At 45.1% G+C, this 16316-nt stretch overlaps 1 pseudogene; it reads right to left on the bottom strand.

The window, feature by feature from the left end:
- Positions 1–11574: 11574 nt before the first annotated feature.
- On the bottom strand, positions 11575–13608 carry LOC123175384 (transcription factor MYB80-like; annotated as a pseudogene).
- Between the last annotated feature and the right edge of the window lie 2708 nt (positions 13609–16316).

The following is a 16316-nucleotide window of genomic DNA, read 5'->3' on the forward strand; positions in this document are numbered from 1 at the left end:
GTGGGTGCCAAAACTACCTCTCCACCAACCGCGAAACCCCGGCGTCCTCCGTCCGCCACCCCATCCCACCCATCAACCGCCGCCCTCCTCCATCACGCGAAGCCAATACCTCGATGTCGTCGTCCACCGCAACCTCAATCGCAACACCCTCCACGGCTAGTAGCTGAAGCCGAGGGCGAGCCATCCGTACCCGAGCCAGTTCAACCACGTCGTCCTGCGCCTCACCGCTGCCGCTCCAACTTCGCCACCGTCCACCGCACCAGAGCTGTTCCTGCTACGCCATCCTTCGCCGCCTCGGATCTGCTTCCCCTCCATCGATATGCGGCCACGGCAACACAGTCAACAATTTGGCCATGGGTTTGTCCAAGGAACCACGGCTCTCCAAAACATCGGTTCCCCGGGAAAAACAAGAAGATCGCCGCGACATATCAACACCACACTGGCAACCGATACAGGTACTAATCTTCCCTTATTCATGCAAATCTTACGTGTCTGCTTGCACGGTATTCATCCCACAAAATACACTAGTTGAACGCTTCTTCTTCATATTAGATGTTCCTAGTAACTTGCGATGCACAAGGTTTCTCCTCATATACTATTTCACCTTAGCTAGAGGTCTGTCGCCCCCCTAAATTTCAATTTCTGGCCAGTTGGTTCCTAATTAACGGAAGCATTCCCCGGCGTAACAGGCGCTAGTACGCCTATTACGCCGGGAAAGCAATGCCTTGGTGTTTATCTTAGGGGCGTGTGCGGCCTAGAGCTACTGGCACCCGATCTGGAGGTCAGCCCGGATTAAAGGGATGGCCTAGGGGCGCTGCCAAGCATGGTGGTGGTGTGAGGTCGAGGGGAGGGCGGGGCGGCGGAGGCAGGGGTCTGGGCCGGTGGTCGCTAGAAGTTTGAGATAGATCGTCAACAGTGACTGGCGGGAGGTAGACAAAGGCCATCTGCTCGTTCCTTATAGATCAGACGATTCATTAAAAAAATCGACTGACCTATTTATTTTCAGTCGACTATTATCTTAGATATGACCACATGTGGTGGTGTGCTGGAGGAGTACCTGCATTTCCTGTGCTCATATATTACAAAATCATACGGAGTAGAATCTAATTTTGTTTGCCATGCATGTTGTAGAGCCATCATATGTCTCCTGTCATTTATATTTCAGCCACCTGCTATCTGCTACTTTTACAGTGCACTAGTTCTACACACACTTCACCCATACTCTCACTATTGTGTTTCTATGCAAGGGTATTTCAGAGTCTGCCTCGAGAGAAGCAACAAAGAAAAGAGAGAAGTCGTGCCAGCTTTCTTTGCAGGTAGGCACAGCACTTTACAGCGCTATAAAGGGTGCAGTGTCAGCAGATGGAGGCAGTAAATGTAGCTCTGGAGTTGATGACCTTGCTCGCAATGAACCACCATCCCAGGTGCTTCCTTTAACTTCGCGGTGTCATATGTGGTTGCATGTTCCATATGGTGTCTAGCTTGTATTCGAAAGGCCGAAGTCGGTCTTTATTAAGATATGTGGTTGCATGTTCCATATGTGGTTGCATGAACCACCATCCCTTGAGCACCAGAAGACAAATAGCTAGTCAGGGCACTAGCCGAGCTAGTGACAAGCCCAGCAAAGACAAGCATCACCTGGAAGCCAACTAAAAAGCCGCGATGGTGGCGAAGCAGCCCGCCTCCCACCAGGCTCTCAGGTCCTAGATGATCATGCTCACCACTCCAGCCGGATTCTAGCTTGTATTGCTTCCAATTTGGTTAAATTGCATCTGCTTAGCTTACACATTATACCTTTGAATATGACATGCCTTTCTGTTTTTGGTACATACTAGTACATCTGTGTATTAACCATGTTCTTACATCAAACTAATGTTCTTGTGTATCCGTCATCAATCACTTATGATGAGGCAGGAAAGCAAGTGGACTACTCCTCATTTAAAGAATGCAGCGTCAGCCTCCCAACATGATTCTCAAGAAACAGCAATGCTAGATGAAGATAGTGAACGTAGCTTTGTAGTTGATTACAGCATTTCCCCTACACTAGCATCGCAGGTGCTTGCTCTAACTTGGAAGCGTGATTGTGGTTGCAAGTTGCATATGGTGTCTAGATTGTAATTCTTCCAATCTGGTTAAACTGCATGTGCTAGTCTGCTTAGCTTATACATTATACCTGTTAATGTGACATGCCTTCCTGTATTTAGTACATAGTACATCTGTCTATTAAGCATGTCCTTACATAAAACTATTGTTTTTTTCTATCCCGCATCAATCAATATGACGAGACACCTTTAGTATATGCAGTGCGATATTAGTTGCATCTTTCGTATGCTTTATAGCATGCATTGCTTCTAATTTGTTGAAATTCCATTTATGATGGGACGCTTTTAACTTGGCAGAGTCATGTTGGTTGCATCTTTCATGTGGTGTCTAGCTTGCATTGCTTCTTATTTCTTGGAATGGTTTCTGCTTAGTTTACACAAATAGTTGTGAACATGCCATGCCGTCCTATTTTTCGTGCATATTCCATCCTGATATCATGTGTTTGCCTTACATCAAAGTACTGATTGTCAATATCATGCATGAATGAGTTCTGAAGAGAGAATTTTATTGCTTTTTCTTGTTGGTTTTACTTGACAATTCAAAATCAATAAAGCGGAAGGAAGTTAGCAAGGCAGCGGATAAAGGTGCTCCTTCCGAACGGAGGGCCTCTACAGTTTCTACTCCTCCACACCCCCAAGATGATTTCCAAGACAACACATGCATATACACTCAACAAAGTTGTGTTTATGATGAGCACGTCTCCCCTAGTGCACCATCACCGGTGCTCCCTCTAACTTGGCACTATTATATGTGGTTGCATGTTATGTGTGATGTCTAGCTTGTATTACTTCTAATTTTGTTGAATTCTATCTTCTTACTTTACACATTATACTTGAATAAGACATGTGTTCCTATTTCTAGAACATACAATATCTGTCTATCACACCATGTTCTTACATCAAATTACTACTGTTGTGTAACCTGCAACAATCACTTATCATACAACACGTTTGACTTTGGAGTGTGATATAGGTTACATCTCGCGTTCTTTTCTAGCTTGTACTACTAATTTGTCGAACTGGCACTTATGACTAGACAGTTTTAACTTGGTAGAGTGATATTCGTTGCGTCTTTCATATGGTGTCTAGCTTTCATTGCTTCTAATTTGTTGAAATGCCTTCTCCTTAGTTTACACATCATAAGCTATGAATATGCAATGTTGTGATTATGCAATGGCACTAATGACGAGAGACCTCTAACATGGTAGTGTGATATTGTTTGCATCTTGCATATGATTTATTTCCTGTACTGCTTCACATTTGTTTAAACGCCATTTATGATGAGACACTGTTAACTTGGAAGAGCGATATTTGTAGCATCTTTCATATGGTGTCTACCTTCCATTGTGTTGCTTCTAATTTGGTGAAATGTCTTCTGCTTAGTTTACACATCATAGTTCAGGTTATCTCTTTCGTCCTGTTTTTCGTACATATTACATCCTCCTATCATGTGGTTGTCTAACATCAAAGTTCAGTTCGTTTGCATCACGCATCAATTTATTCTGAAGAACTAAAGTGTTATTGGTTTTTCTTGTCGGCTTGACTTAACATGGCACAGAGAAAGAGGAAGAAACACAGAATGGCAGGGAATGAGAAGTAGATGAATCCTGCAGATTCTGCTGGTACTGATGGTGCAATAGAAGGTCAAAGTCCAATGGAAAATTCTACAAACGGGGCATCCCATGCTACATGAGCTGCAAAAAAAGCCAAATAGAAACAAATAGCTACCACCAAACAAGCAGAGACAGCCCTAGTTCTTGCAACACCTACCACAGTACTACCAGCTGCACGAGTTACTCGTGCCTCAACTGAGCTAGCAGCACGTTCCCAAGCTCCCTTGCCACCTGACACTACTTCCCAAGCACTCTTTACACAAGATGAGTTGGCAATATCAGATGAACCTTGTGACCTTCAACAGCAAGATGGTAGTCGATGGAGTCAAGTTACAGTTGCATGCTTCTTTATATGTAGTCTCACAGTTTGATGTACACTAACACTTCCTATGTTCGTTGTTGGACTAGCACCTAGGCGCAAGAGGAAACAAACATCAGGGATAATGCTCGATAGGTTAACTAAATCTAGAGGAGGAAGAATGGAGATCCGTCTTGAGGCAGGTTTAAAAAGGCCAAGTGATGCTACAGAGTCAGCCAAGTTAGTATCAGAGGCAGCGGTTGCCGTTAGGTGTCATGTACGTATCCTCCCAACATGGATTCAGTACAGGAATGACAAAGAAGAAACCCAGTTCAACACCTTCCTCGACCATTTATCTGTAAGTATGGTTATGTATGGAAACTAGTAATATCGTCTTGCTCTGTCCCATACTTTCTAGGTTGCTGATAATGAGACTCCATAATTTTCAACAGATGAGGTTCAAGTTGGATAGCCAAGATGATGCAACCAGACAAGCTTGCACCCATGTTTTCAAGTCTGCTCTGCGACAGTATCGGTATAACTTGAGGAAAACTCACTTTGAAGGCAAGGCTAACAGTGAACTTTCCCAAACATCTCCAGTGGAAAATATATCGGATGAAGACTGGAGGGGGCTTGTTAAACACTGGTCTGGTCCGAAGTATCAGGTACATTATATATATGTGATCAGATCACATGTTGAAGTCCTATTTACGCATGTGCCACATAGATCTATCTTCTTGTAGGTGAACTGTTCAAAGAACAAGGCCAACCGTACGAAAGTTAAATTCCAACAGACGACAGGATCTTGTAGCTATATTGCACACTGCGAGGCTCTTGTAATTAGCTATTGTTTCACTCTTTTCGCTGTACCATATTATCAGATCTATATTGACTTGTTCGAAATGCAGAGGAAAACCCACAAGGACCAAAAAGTACCTGAACCAAATGATGTGGAAATCTTCAAGGACTGTCACACCAGCAACAAGAAGGGCATGACTACACCAGTCAAAGCCGTTGTTGTAAGTCCTTGATCATCATGCCTTTTAACTACTACTTACTCTGACTTGTGCCTTGAACTGCATGGTTTGCAGCCAATGTCTATTACTCTTTTCAATTTTATACACAATTGTCTTAGCGTATCATTGCACCTTACAAGGTTTAAAAGAGAGGAGTGATGTTCCTTTGATCTTGACCCGTAATCTAGTTCTGTGCTGGACTTGCCCACACAATGTTACAATTGCCTGTTTGTCTGTTCTCAGTTGTTTTGTGATATGAATGATGTCATACTATGCTTACCATATTATAAACTTCGTCTCTTCATCCTTAGCCCTCAATACATTGTGAAGAAATAGACAATACATTAGCGATGGTACATGGTCATATGTTTGGAACCTGGTTTTATTATGTACTTTGCAATAAAATACAACTAATATTTTACATGGGTTCACCAGAATAAGTTCTATATATAGACCAAAGCTATTTTGTTTGGTTTTGCTGCCTTCTTAATATCTTCTGTTCTGGTACTACTAATGTAAAAACTCAATTTTCAACGAGCTATGGAAAAAATGGTGGAACTGCCACCTTCTGAAGGTGGCGAGGCAACTATAACCCAATGTCAGCTCTTGCTGTAGTGGGTCAGTACCTGTCCACTAACAGTGCCAAAAGCACGTTCCAGCGTAATACTGGGTTGGTTGTTAAGGCAATCTCATCCAAACTGCCTCATGATCAAGATATGCAAGCTCAAAGCAATGTTGTATCTGCGCTCCAGACACAAGTCCATTCCCTAACAGAGACCATTTGTGAAACAAGGAGAAACATTGTTTGATTTCATCAAGATATGCATGGTTTTGAAACCAGACTATCAGACATTTGCTATGTTGTTCAGGAGCCTAGGAGAAATGAAGGCGAGGGTTATGGTGCTCCATCGGACAATACATCATGAAAACGTAACAGTCAGGTCAAATGAACTGAGCTTCTAAACTTCTAGTGGTGCATTTATCTGCTAGACTGTTAAGTTTTATGCCAACCTTCCTTTTGTTATATTGTTGTAATTTGTTTTGGTGCGATACAAAATTTGTTCTTAACGTGCAGCCATCGGCTGAAGAAAACAGCAAGCCATTTTTGTATAGTGTAGGGTGTTCCCCATATTTGCACTGGTGGCGATCTTTGATGCCGAGTGGATGTAATCTGTGTAATCTCCTTAATAGCCTAGCATTAGTTTTGGCCTTATTTATTTCCTAGTCTTCTTTTTCCCTGGTTTGTTAGTGGCCGCAACAACCATGGGCCATTTACTGGCCATAGGATCCATGGGTCTCCTACGGACCATCGATAAATGGGCCTCCATCAGGGCCGTAGAATCGGTGGGTCTCGGGTCGTCAGATAAATGGGTCTACATGGGCCGTAAATGGGCATAATTTCGACCCAGCACGGTAATGGGCCGTTACCAGCCCGGAGGACAGCAAAGGCTTAATTCTGTCACAGGCATAACGGGTCGTTAATGGGCCAAAATATAGGACAGGCTGGAAACGGTGCAACGGGTTAACAGGCCAGAAACGGGCCGACTCTTGCCATGGGCCGAATTTGGCCCATTAGGGGAACAGGCCAGTAATGGGCCGGAAGTAATCGAGGGCCGGAAAGGAGCCCAAGAACGTATGGGTCGTCAATAGGCCGAAAGCTAACATGGGCTCGAAACGGCCCATGTGAATCACGGGCCATTAATGGGTACAAAGAAAATTACTGTTCATTATGGGCTAGAGTCACTGTGGGCCTCTAAAGGGCCTAAAGATACGAAGGCCTCATGTGGGCCGAAAGACATCGTGGGCCATACATGGGCCGAAAGTGAAATGGCCTGGTGTTATATTCAACGGCCCACATGACGTTGTTGGGCGAATTTTCGTTAGGGCCTAATGGGTCGTGAGTTACCGGGACATAAAATGGGCTATTTGCAAAGAGACCGTTAACAGGCTTTTCATGGGCCAGCCAGTTAACTTTTGACCAAGTCAAACAGGCCGGCTTTGTAAGCTAAATGGGCCAGTGGTGGGCCATGGCATGTGTCGACATATCATAGGCACCTATCTGACCCACTAACGAGCTGACATGTGTTTCGTCCGGCCAATAAGAATTTTACACATGGAAATTTCCCATTGGTCCGGGCTGTTAACGGGTTATCAGATCCAAAACCCGACTCGATAGCTTAACGGCGTTCTGTTATGGTGGATGCCACGTGTCGGTCACCCTTGACGAAAGCACTTCTGTGACGCATGATTTATCGTCATGGAAGTGGACACTTTCGTGGTGATAATTTCGGTAATGTCATGGAACACTTCTACGGCAGCACAGGTATGACTATCTTGATTCTGTCATAAAATCGTCATGGATGTACATGCATGGCAGAAAATGTGACCTACTGTGACAAACACATATCATCACAGAAGTGTATTATTTTTGTAGTGTAGTTAGAGCCTCATCCTTAATATTTAACAAATACACATAGCAGAATCTAGTGGAATCATCAATCAGAGTCATGAAGTATTTCTTTCCACCTTTAGTCAACACACCATTCATCTCACAGAGATCTGAATGTATGAGCTCTAACGGTGCTAGGAGTCTCTCCTTCGCAAGCTTATGAGGCTTACGAGGTTGCTTAGCTTGCACACACGCATGGCACTTAGAGCCTTTGGCTAAAGTGAAACTCGGGATTAAATCCATCTTGGCTAGCCGCGTCATACAACCGAAATTTATGTGACAAAAACGTGAATGCCAAACCTCAGATTCATTCACATTAGAATAAATTTGGTTCACGACTTTATTACAGAAATCCTCTAGGGAAAGGCAGAACAAACCACCACAATCATATCCTTTTCCAACAAATAGTCCATACCGAGATACGACTATTTTGTTAGACTCTGAAATACTAACTTAAACCCTTCTTTACATAGAAGGGAGCTACTAATGAGATTCTTCTTGATGGCGGGGACATGCTGCACGTTCTTCAGTTGCACGATCTTTCCCGAAGTAAACTTCAGATCGACCGTGCCAACACCATGAACAGAAGCATGCGAGCCATTCCCCATCAGGACGGAACAATCTCGTGCGACCTAGTAAGAAGAAAACAAAGACACACCAGCACACACATGAATATTGGCCCCAGTGTCAGCCCACCAATCCATGGACTAACAAACTGAAAGTATGGTAAACAGATTATCATACCCAGATGCCACATCATTGTTGCTCAGAGTGACATTGACAGACTTGGAGTCTTGTCCTGACTTCTTGTACTTGCTTGGGCACTTATTTGCCCAGTGTTCCTCTGAACCACAAGTAAAGCAGCCATCTCTCTTTTTGTCTTTCTTCTTACCCTTCTTCTTAAAGGTAGTATTCTGTTGGACAGAGTTCTTTCCCTTGAACTTGTGGAAGTTCTTCTGCACCACATTGGCGCTAGAAGAACCCTCTGCCCCTTTCACGTGTGAGTCCTTTGCTCTCGAGTTTTGCTCAACACTAAGATGACCGATGATATCCTCAACAGAGAATTCACGTCTCAAGTGCTTGAGAGAAGTAGCAAAGTTCCTCCATCCAAGAGGGAGTTTTGCAATAATGCAACCCGCGACAAATTTGTCCGGCAACTCACACTTCAGGAGCTCCAGCTCCTTAGCGATGCACTGTATCTCATGAGCCTGGTCCAATACAGAACGGTTATCAACCATTTTGTAATCATGGAACTGCTCCATGCCATACAGTTTGCTCCCAACATCAGTTGCGCTGAACTTAGCTTCGAGCGCATCCCACAAGTTTTTGGCAACACGCATATGGAGATATGCGTCAACTAGCTTGTCTCCGATCACAGTAAGAACGGCTACCACAAAGATGGTGGTTGCCTCCCTAAACGCCTTTTCCTGTTCAGGAACAATCGTTTCTGTGGGAGACACAGCAACAATCCAGAACACGTTCATTGCTGTGAGCCACAAGGTGGTCCTTGTCTGCCAACGCTTAAAATGCGTCCCAGTAAACTTTTCCGGTTTCAGTGTTGCAGCAAAGCCTTGAATCGAAAAGTGCCTAAAATAAGGTTTTTGGATTGTTGGAAATATTAGCACTTTTCCCATTACACTAATCCACGAGTAAACAGTAAGCATGGAAAATACGGTATGCATCTCAGCATACTAGCACGTACACAACATAGAAGCAAGTCATCTATGAGCAGCACATATACGGCTAGCACAAGCACGAGTAAGTGAGGGATGAACAGATCATACCCTTCGGTTGGCCAGGCCGACGCGACGGGAGCAGCAGCAGCCTCGGCTTCGTCCGTGGCCTTCTTCTTAGCGGCGGCGGCGGCGGCCATGGTGTTGATGCAGGGGAAGTAGAAGCAGAGGCTGACGGAGCTGGGGACGGATCAGGAGCAGTCGCGCCGAGACGCTCCCCAAAAACCTTATTGCCGTTCTCCTGGGCAGGATCTCGAATGGCGGGGTTCCGGAGGCACCTGCTCTCCCGACCAACCGTGCACGCGGTCGTCGGGATGGGATCGCCAGAGGCAGCACAGAGCAAGGAACAATAGATGACGGCTAGGTTACGAGAGAGGGAGTGAGTGAACTGAACGAGCTCACTCCACTGGGCAGAGCCTTCTTATATAGGCCGTCGGGCAGGAAGTCGTGGGCCTGGGCGGAGGCCCACGACCGAGTCTACGCACTCCCCAGCAAGGGAGCCTCCCGGCAAGCGAGTCAGAGAAGGGTCGCACTCCCGGCAAGGGAGTCGACGAATCCCGGCAAGGCAACAGAAGGGTCGAACTCCCAGCAAGGGAGTCGACGAATCCCGGCAAGGAAAAGCCCACAGTCCAACGTCTCGGACAGTGGCCCACCTTTTAGTGACTCGTTAATTAATCCCTGAGCGGCAAAAAGAAGCTCCGGCTCGGCTCATTCCCGCAACCCGCGGCGCGCGCACGTCATGACAAGACGAGGCGGGCGGCGGAGGAGGAGGAGGAGGAGCGCGCGTGTACCACTCCTCTTCCCAAGCTTCCAATGGCAAGTGGTAGAGCAGCCCTTATAAAGGGGTCTCAACTCTCCTCAACTAGCAAGGTGGGACTAAACTTCCCACCACCTGCCATCTCATACATGGGCCTCAAGATTAACCAGGGATTAGTGTCTTATATGGGCCTAAGCCCATCCATAATCCATCAGAATGTTGATTGATTGGTTGTAATGTTGCGTATAATAAATAATAAAAGATGAAATAAATTATGAAGATAAATATAATTAAAAGTTTGCTTTTCGAATTACTGCCTGTAGTGGGTAGTATCATAATTAAGTTATTATCGTGCATATGATACTACCTTCGTAATGCATAGTATTATAGATCAGTATCTTATATGATCTTATTTGTTGCCATGAAGAACCTATAGTAGTAAAATATTTATTATGATACTCAACATCTTTCTTTCTTCATTCCATTCTATGACATCTTATCAAAATTATCTCGTTAACATGCATGATACTCCCTCTGTAAAGAAATATAAGAGCGTTCAATAGTGATCTAAATGCTCTTATATTTCCTTACAAAGGGAGTACTAGCTATGATGCTCCCTTTACGGGTAGCCTTATATGAATTTTGTATCGACGTTCATTTCCCTGTTAACTAGTTACAAAGTGGAGTGCGTTATGTACTCACAGGAAATGAGGCAGGTCATTTTATTCTATATAATGGAGCTTTATTCATTTAAGTTGTCACTTTGATCGATACAAAACCTATGAGCACACACCATGCTTCTACATGATTAGGATGCACGTAGCCAGACACACGCATACACAGTTTGTAATTTTCTAGGATGAATTAGCTCACGAGCTTGCAACATTAGCTATAAGAGAAACGTGCACCAAGTAGCACTTACAATTTGTTCATCCATTTTCTTAGTTTCTCACTTGCAACCGATATACTTTCAAATATAACATCTCAAAGGAACGCAACAGGCCAAACGTATCATGACTTGGAAACTAGTAAAAGTATATTTTAAAATTGCAAGACTGCCCATGGAAACAAAAACTGTGTTAAACTACCCAGCGAGCTTGTAAGACTTAACCGTGAGAGTTGCAATTATGTTCAACTTGATCAAATTCCGATGCGACTTACTAAAAATAAGAATCCGAAATTTGTTTCTACAGTAGCTACGGGTGTAGATACATAATGAGTTGTTGCTTGCGTTTGCTGAATCCATTTCTATCTAGACTGTCTACGGTGTAGCCACTACACGCCTTCTCTCAGAACGATTATACCCATCACTAGCCTGTGCCACCAGCGTTGGCGCCTTTCGCTTTCGCCATGACTTTGACCACTTTACTATGTTTCCAATGTTCGACACGTCCATCTTGAACTCATCTCTGGTACCACAGCACCATCTTTCCACCACTAACCAAAATTACTCCTCAAATTCCACACAAAAAAAATATACTATACAACCAGGAACCAAACTGTATTGTCCTATCATTTAGCCCGTAAGATAGCATCCAGACACTATATTGTTCACACACTTGATCACATAGTAGATGACATTGAATTAGATATCACGCAATGACACTGACTGACATAGCTAGCGAATATAGGAATTTAGTGTGAAACAGATGCTAACACTGACGAAACTGTCGAAACTGAAGATAAGACTTCAGAGAGGCGGCTGCCCGGCGATGCGCGCGGAGCGGCGTCTGCCCATTAGCTCAGGCTGTTGCACTGTATGTGCTATCTCGTGCACCTCGTCGGCTTCGTCGGAGATTAGAGGCCGCCGCAGCAGCTGCTCCAGCAACGCCGCGGCCCCAGGGGGTGTCCCCATCCCGGACAGCTTCTTCTTGAGCTTGGTGTTCCAGTGGTTCTTGACGTCGAAGCCCGTCCGCCCCGGCAGCTGGGCCGCGATCACCGCTCACCTGCATGCCAACGCCAACGCGCTCATCAGCAAAACGTTAACGCGGAGAGGTGCAGCTAGCTAGCTAGCTCGGACAACGAACGAGACGGCGTGGATCATCATCGTGGGGTACCACCTGTCGCTCAGTACGGAGTGCAGCTTGATGATGGCCTGCTCCTCGGCGTCAGTGATCTCGCCGTGCTTGAGCTTGTGCCGCAGGTAGTTGGCCCACTGCAGCCGGCAGCTCCTCCAGCACCGCTGCAGCCCTGTCACGCGCGGCAAGCAGTGCAACGACCTCGTTCAGCGGCAACGACATTCACTCACTTAACCAGAGCGGTGCGAGTAAATTGAAGAAAACCACCAGTTTGAAGGTTAGGTTTGCAAAAAACACTACAATACATCTTTTTTACAGAAAACGTCATGTCTTCAGTAATTTTTTTGCAAAAACCAATGATCGGTGGATCTTGCACGGTTAAGTAAGATAAAGACATATGGGTCCCAATTTTCCGCTGACGTGGCATATCGTTTTACCCAAGACAGCTTTAAACGGGTAAAAAAGTGAAAACAACCGCAAGTTTTTTCCCCTGTGTTGCCCAGGCCCTTGCCCTGTCCTGCCACACAGTCAGCCGCCTCGATGGCGCCGGTCACCACCATGCGCCAGCTGCCGCCGTGCTCACCTCCCTACCCCGCCGCTCTCCCGCCTCTGCTCGGCTGCGCCACTGCCTTCATGCACCGCCCAGGCGGGTAAGGGCCCACCTCGAGCAGGCCCCGACGCTCCCTGCGCCTCTCCACATGAGCTGCCAACGGCGATGCGCGCACGCGCTCAAGGCGTCGCCACCTCCGACGAGGGATGACGCGCTGCGCTGTCGCCCCGTTTGCCCCCAGCCCGCCACGCCCGGATCCGGCGAGGGAGGCCGCGCCGCCGCCCCGATTTAGCCTCCAGCGCGAAGAGACGCCCTGTGACGGCTGCCGGATCCAGCAAGGTATGCCGCGCCGCCGCCCCGATTGGCCTCCAGCGCGAGGAGGCGCCTAGCGCCAGTTGCCGGATCTGGCGAGGGATGTCGCCGCCGCCCCGATTTGCCCTCCTGCGTGAGGAGGCGCCTAGCGCCGGTTGCCGGATCCGGCGAGGGATGTCGCCGCCGCCCCGATTTTCCCTCCTGCGCGAGGAGGCGCCTAGCGCCGGTTGCCGGATCCGGCGAGGGATGTCGCCGCCGCCCCGATTTGCCCTCCTGCGCGAGGAGGCGCCCAACACAGGCTGCGTTGACCGCCCCGACCCGTAGCGAGGATCTGATTGCATTTTTTCCTTTTTGATTTAAGGGTGTCCGTGTAAAATCTATGGACTAGCTTCTGAAATTAGATTAAAATTGACCTAGCATGAAATGTTACGCCACGTAGGCAAAATGGGCCCCAACTGTCATAAGCGTGCTTAACCGAGTCAAATCCGTCGATCAGTGATTTTTGCAAAAATATTATTGAAGACGTGGTGTTTTTCGCAAAAAAAATGTATTATAGTGTTTTTCGCAAACCAAATCTTCAAATCGGTGGTTTTCCGCAATTTACTCACGCTCCGCGGACGGACTCACCGGCGTTCTTGGGGATGAGGCGCCAGTTGCGCGCGCCGTACTGCATGATGTAGGAGAGCAGCTTGTCGACCTCCTCGTCCGTCCACTGCCCGCGCTTCACGTTCTCCTTCTCGCAGCATGGGATCCGGTCCATGTCGGCGCCTCCGCCACCTCCCGGACCGCCTTTCGCGCCGGTGGGTCGTACGTCACGCGCCCGCGATGCGTTCTTGCGAGTGTGTGTCTGAATTTTCGATCGCGTGCGGTGCTCGTATCTGCAGGCGAGCTAGGACAAATGTTTCCTACAAGCAGTGGTAGTTACCACCGCTTGCGTTTTATATGTTGTATGTAGTATCTGTCGAAACCGAGAGTATGTACGTGTAGTATGTAGTATATAACAATGTTTAGGTACTATATATACTAATTTTTAGGTAGTATGTATCATTTTTTGAGTATGCTCTTTTTTACGTACAAATATGTACGTATTTCACAAATATAAAAAAACTATGAGCTCATGTGCAATCTTTTCATGTAACTTGCTTTGAAATATCTTACATATTATATGAACATATTTAAAATAATAAAATAGTATATATAGTACCACATGGTAGTATATGAGACATGTGGGATAACTACCACCGGGTGAGAGCTATTAATTTGAGAGACACAAATCAGAAATTAATGCATATGGAGACATTTTTCATACGTGTATTAGTAAGAGGTATGTTGTACTTATCCGTGAAACATGCTTTTTTTACTAGGTATACGACATATTGAGTATATGATATCATGGGTATACCCAATGGGATGTTGTGTACGACTCGGTCTTAATGTTTATCTAAATGACATATACCTTGAAAATTAATTCATTAGAAACATACATACAAACATCCTTTGGGTATACGATATCATAGGTATATCCAATGTGTACCTAATAGATATATACGTACCATTTGAAGATTGCGGTATACGATAAACTAGGTATACAAAATAGGAGGTATGTTGTACTCTTATCTTCGTAGGGTATATTATAGCATGGGTATCATACATTAGTCATACGATATACTGAATATATATTAGAAACATACATACGAACAAAATGTAATAGTTCCAAAAATAAATTATTGAATATATATACGCACCTGCGTATACATATAATTTCGTTTGTAGGTATTAGCTACCCGTAGGAAACAAAAATACATGTATTAGATACCCACAGTAATTCAAAACAAATCAACATTAGTACGATCTATTGTATGGCAAGTCTTCCATGCCTAATATTTAGAAAACAAAAATAAAATGTAAGCATGGAAAGGCTTGCATGAAGAATAATTGGGAAACAAATTAAATATACCACACTTTTCAAAACAATCAAGGTGTCCAGGCACCTAGGTGCCCCCATCTATTTTACCTATATATATATAGGAAAATGAAAATAGATACCCTTATATAGGAAAATTAGTCTAAATTCATACGGATTTCGATTGAAATTTGTTATGAATTTAAGTTGATTTTCCTCTATAAGCGCATGTATGCTCATTTCTGAGTAGTTTTTTATATTATTTTTTCTTTTCTGCTATATTTATTTTTTTCTTTTTATTTCTGTGTTGTAATAAGCCATTAAAAATAAGGATATACGCTCCTTTCTTAGTACAGTTAATCACAACTATTTTTTGCTTTTATTCATTTCTGAGTAGTTTTCTATATAGTTTCTTTTTTCTTTTCTGTTATATTTATTCTTTTGTTTTTATTTTTGAGTTGTAATAAGTCATTAGAAATAAGCATCTATGCTATTTTTTTAGTAAAGTTAATCAAAATTATTTTTTCTTCTATTTATTTCTGAGTGGTTTTTTATATAGTTTTTTTTTCTTTTCTGCTACATTTATTTTTTTCTTTTTATTTCTGAGTTGTAATAAGTCATTAAAAATAAAAAAGAGGCGCAATGCTCGTTAAGACGAAGCCGCTCCCCCGGAGCAATACAAGTGGGTCAACGGTAGTCACACGACGCTGCCTTGATCATGGTAACGACATGGAACGCCACCATCGCCCGCCGTCAGCTCGGTTTTCACCGGCAACTACGTCTCCCCGACTCGCAGCTGGTGCCAGATGACGGATCCCGAGATCCGAACACCCAGCCTCAGGCCGACCACCTCTGACTGAAGAGATGACCACCATCGCCGGCTGCAACGGTCAGAATTATTTTTTAGTAAAGTTAATCATAATTATTTTTTCTTCTATTTATTTCTGAATTGTAATAAGTCATTAAAAATAAAAAAGAGGCGCAATGCTCGTTAATTTGCTTCAAGCCTTTCGGAATAGTGTCAACTACACTGCACATAGCTCTGTGGAGTCTACCGTATTCCTCAAGGCTTGAAGCTAACCAACGTGCAGGAGCATTAAGCCTCTTCGTCATCGTCTCTGCACTCAGAGCTTATAAACAACTGCGACTGCCTCTCGCTTGGCGAGGTGGGACTAAAAAAACAGCTGCAGGAAGAATCAACAAAAAAATAGCTGCAGAAAACAAAAAAAATGCCTCCTACTGGGCCCCCACGGCCTGAATACAACTAGAAACCCTACTATGGGCCAGGATTCAGGCCCGCAGTAGGCCCAGAAGGCCCATCAGGCAAAGCAATAGCAAGTAGGCCCGAAAGCCTGCGGTGGAGAGGAGCTCGAGAGGGGTGCGGCAGTGGGGCTTATAAACCACTGCGCGCCCCTCTCGACTAGCGAGGTGGGACTAAACTTTGGCCCCGAGGCGGACAGCACAGATGCCTTTGGTCCCGGTTGGTGGCACCAACCGGGACTAAAGGGTGGGCATTAGTCCCGGTTGGAGCCACCAACCGGGACCAAAGGTCTTTGTTTCCCGCC

The sequence above is a fragment of the Triticum aestivum genome, unplaced genomic scaffold (assembly GCF_018294505.1).
Source record: "Triticum aestivum cultivar Chinese Spring unplaced genomic scaffold, IWGSC CS RefSeq v2.1 scaffold98508-4, whole genome shotgun sequence".
NCBI classification, from domain to species: Eukaryota; Viridiplantae; Streptophyta; class Magnoliopsida; order Poales; family Poaceae; genus Triticum; species Triticum aestivum.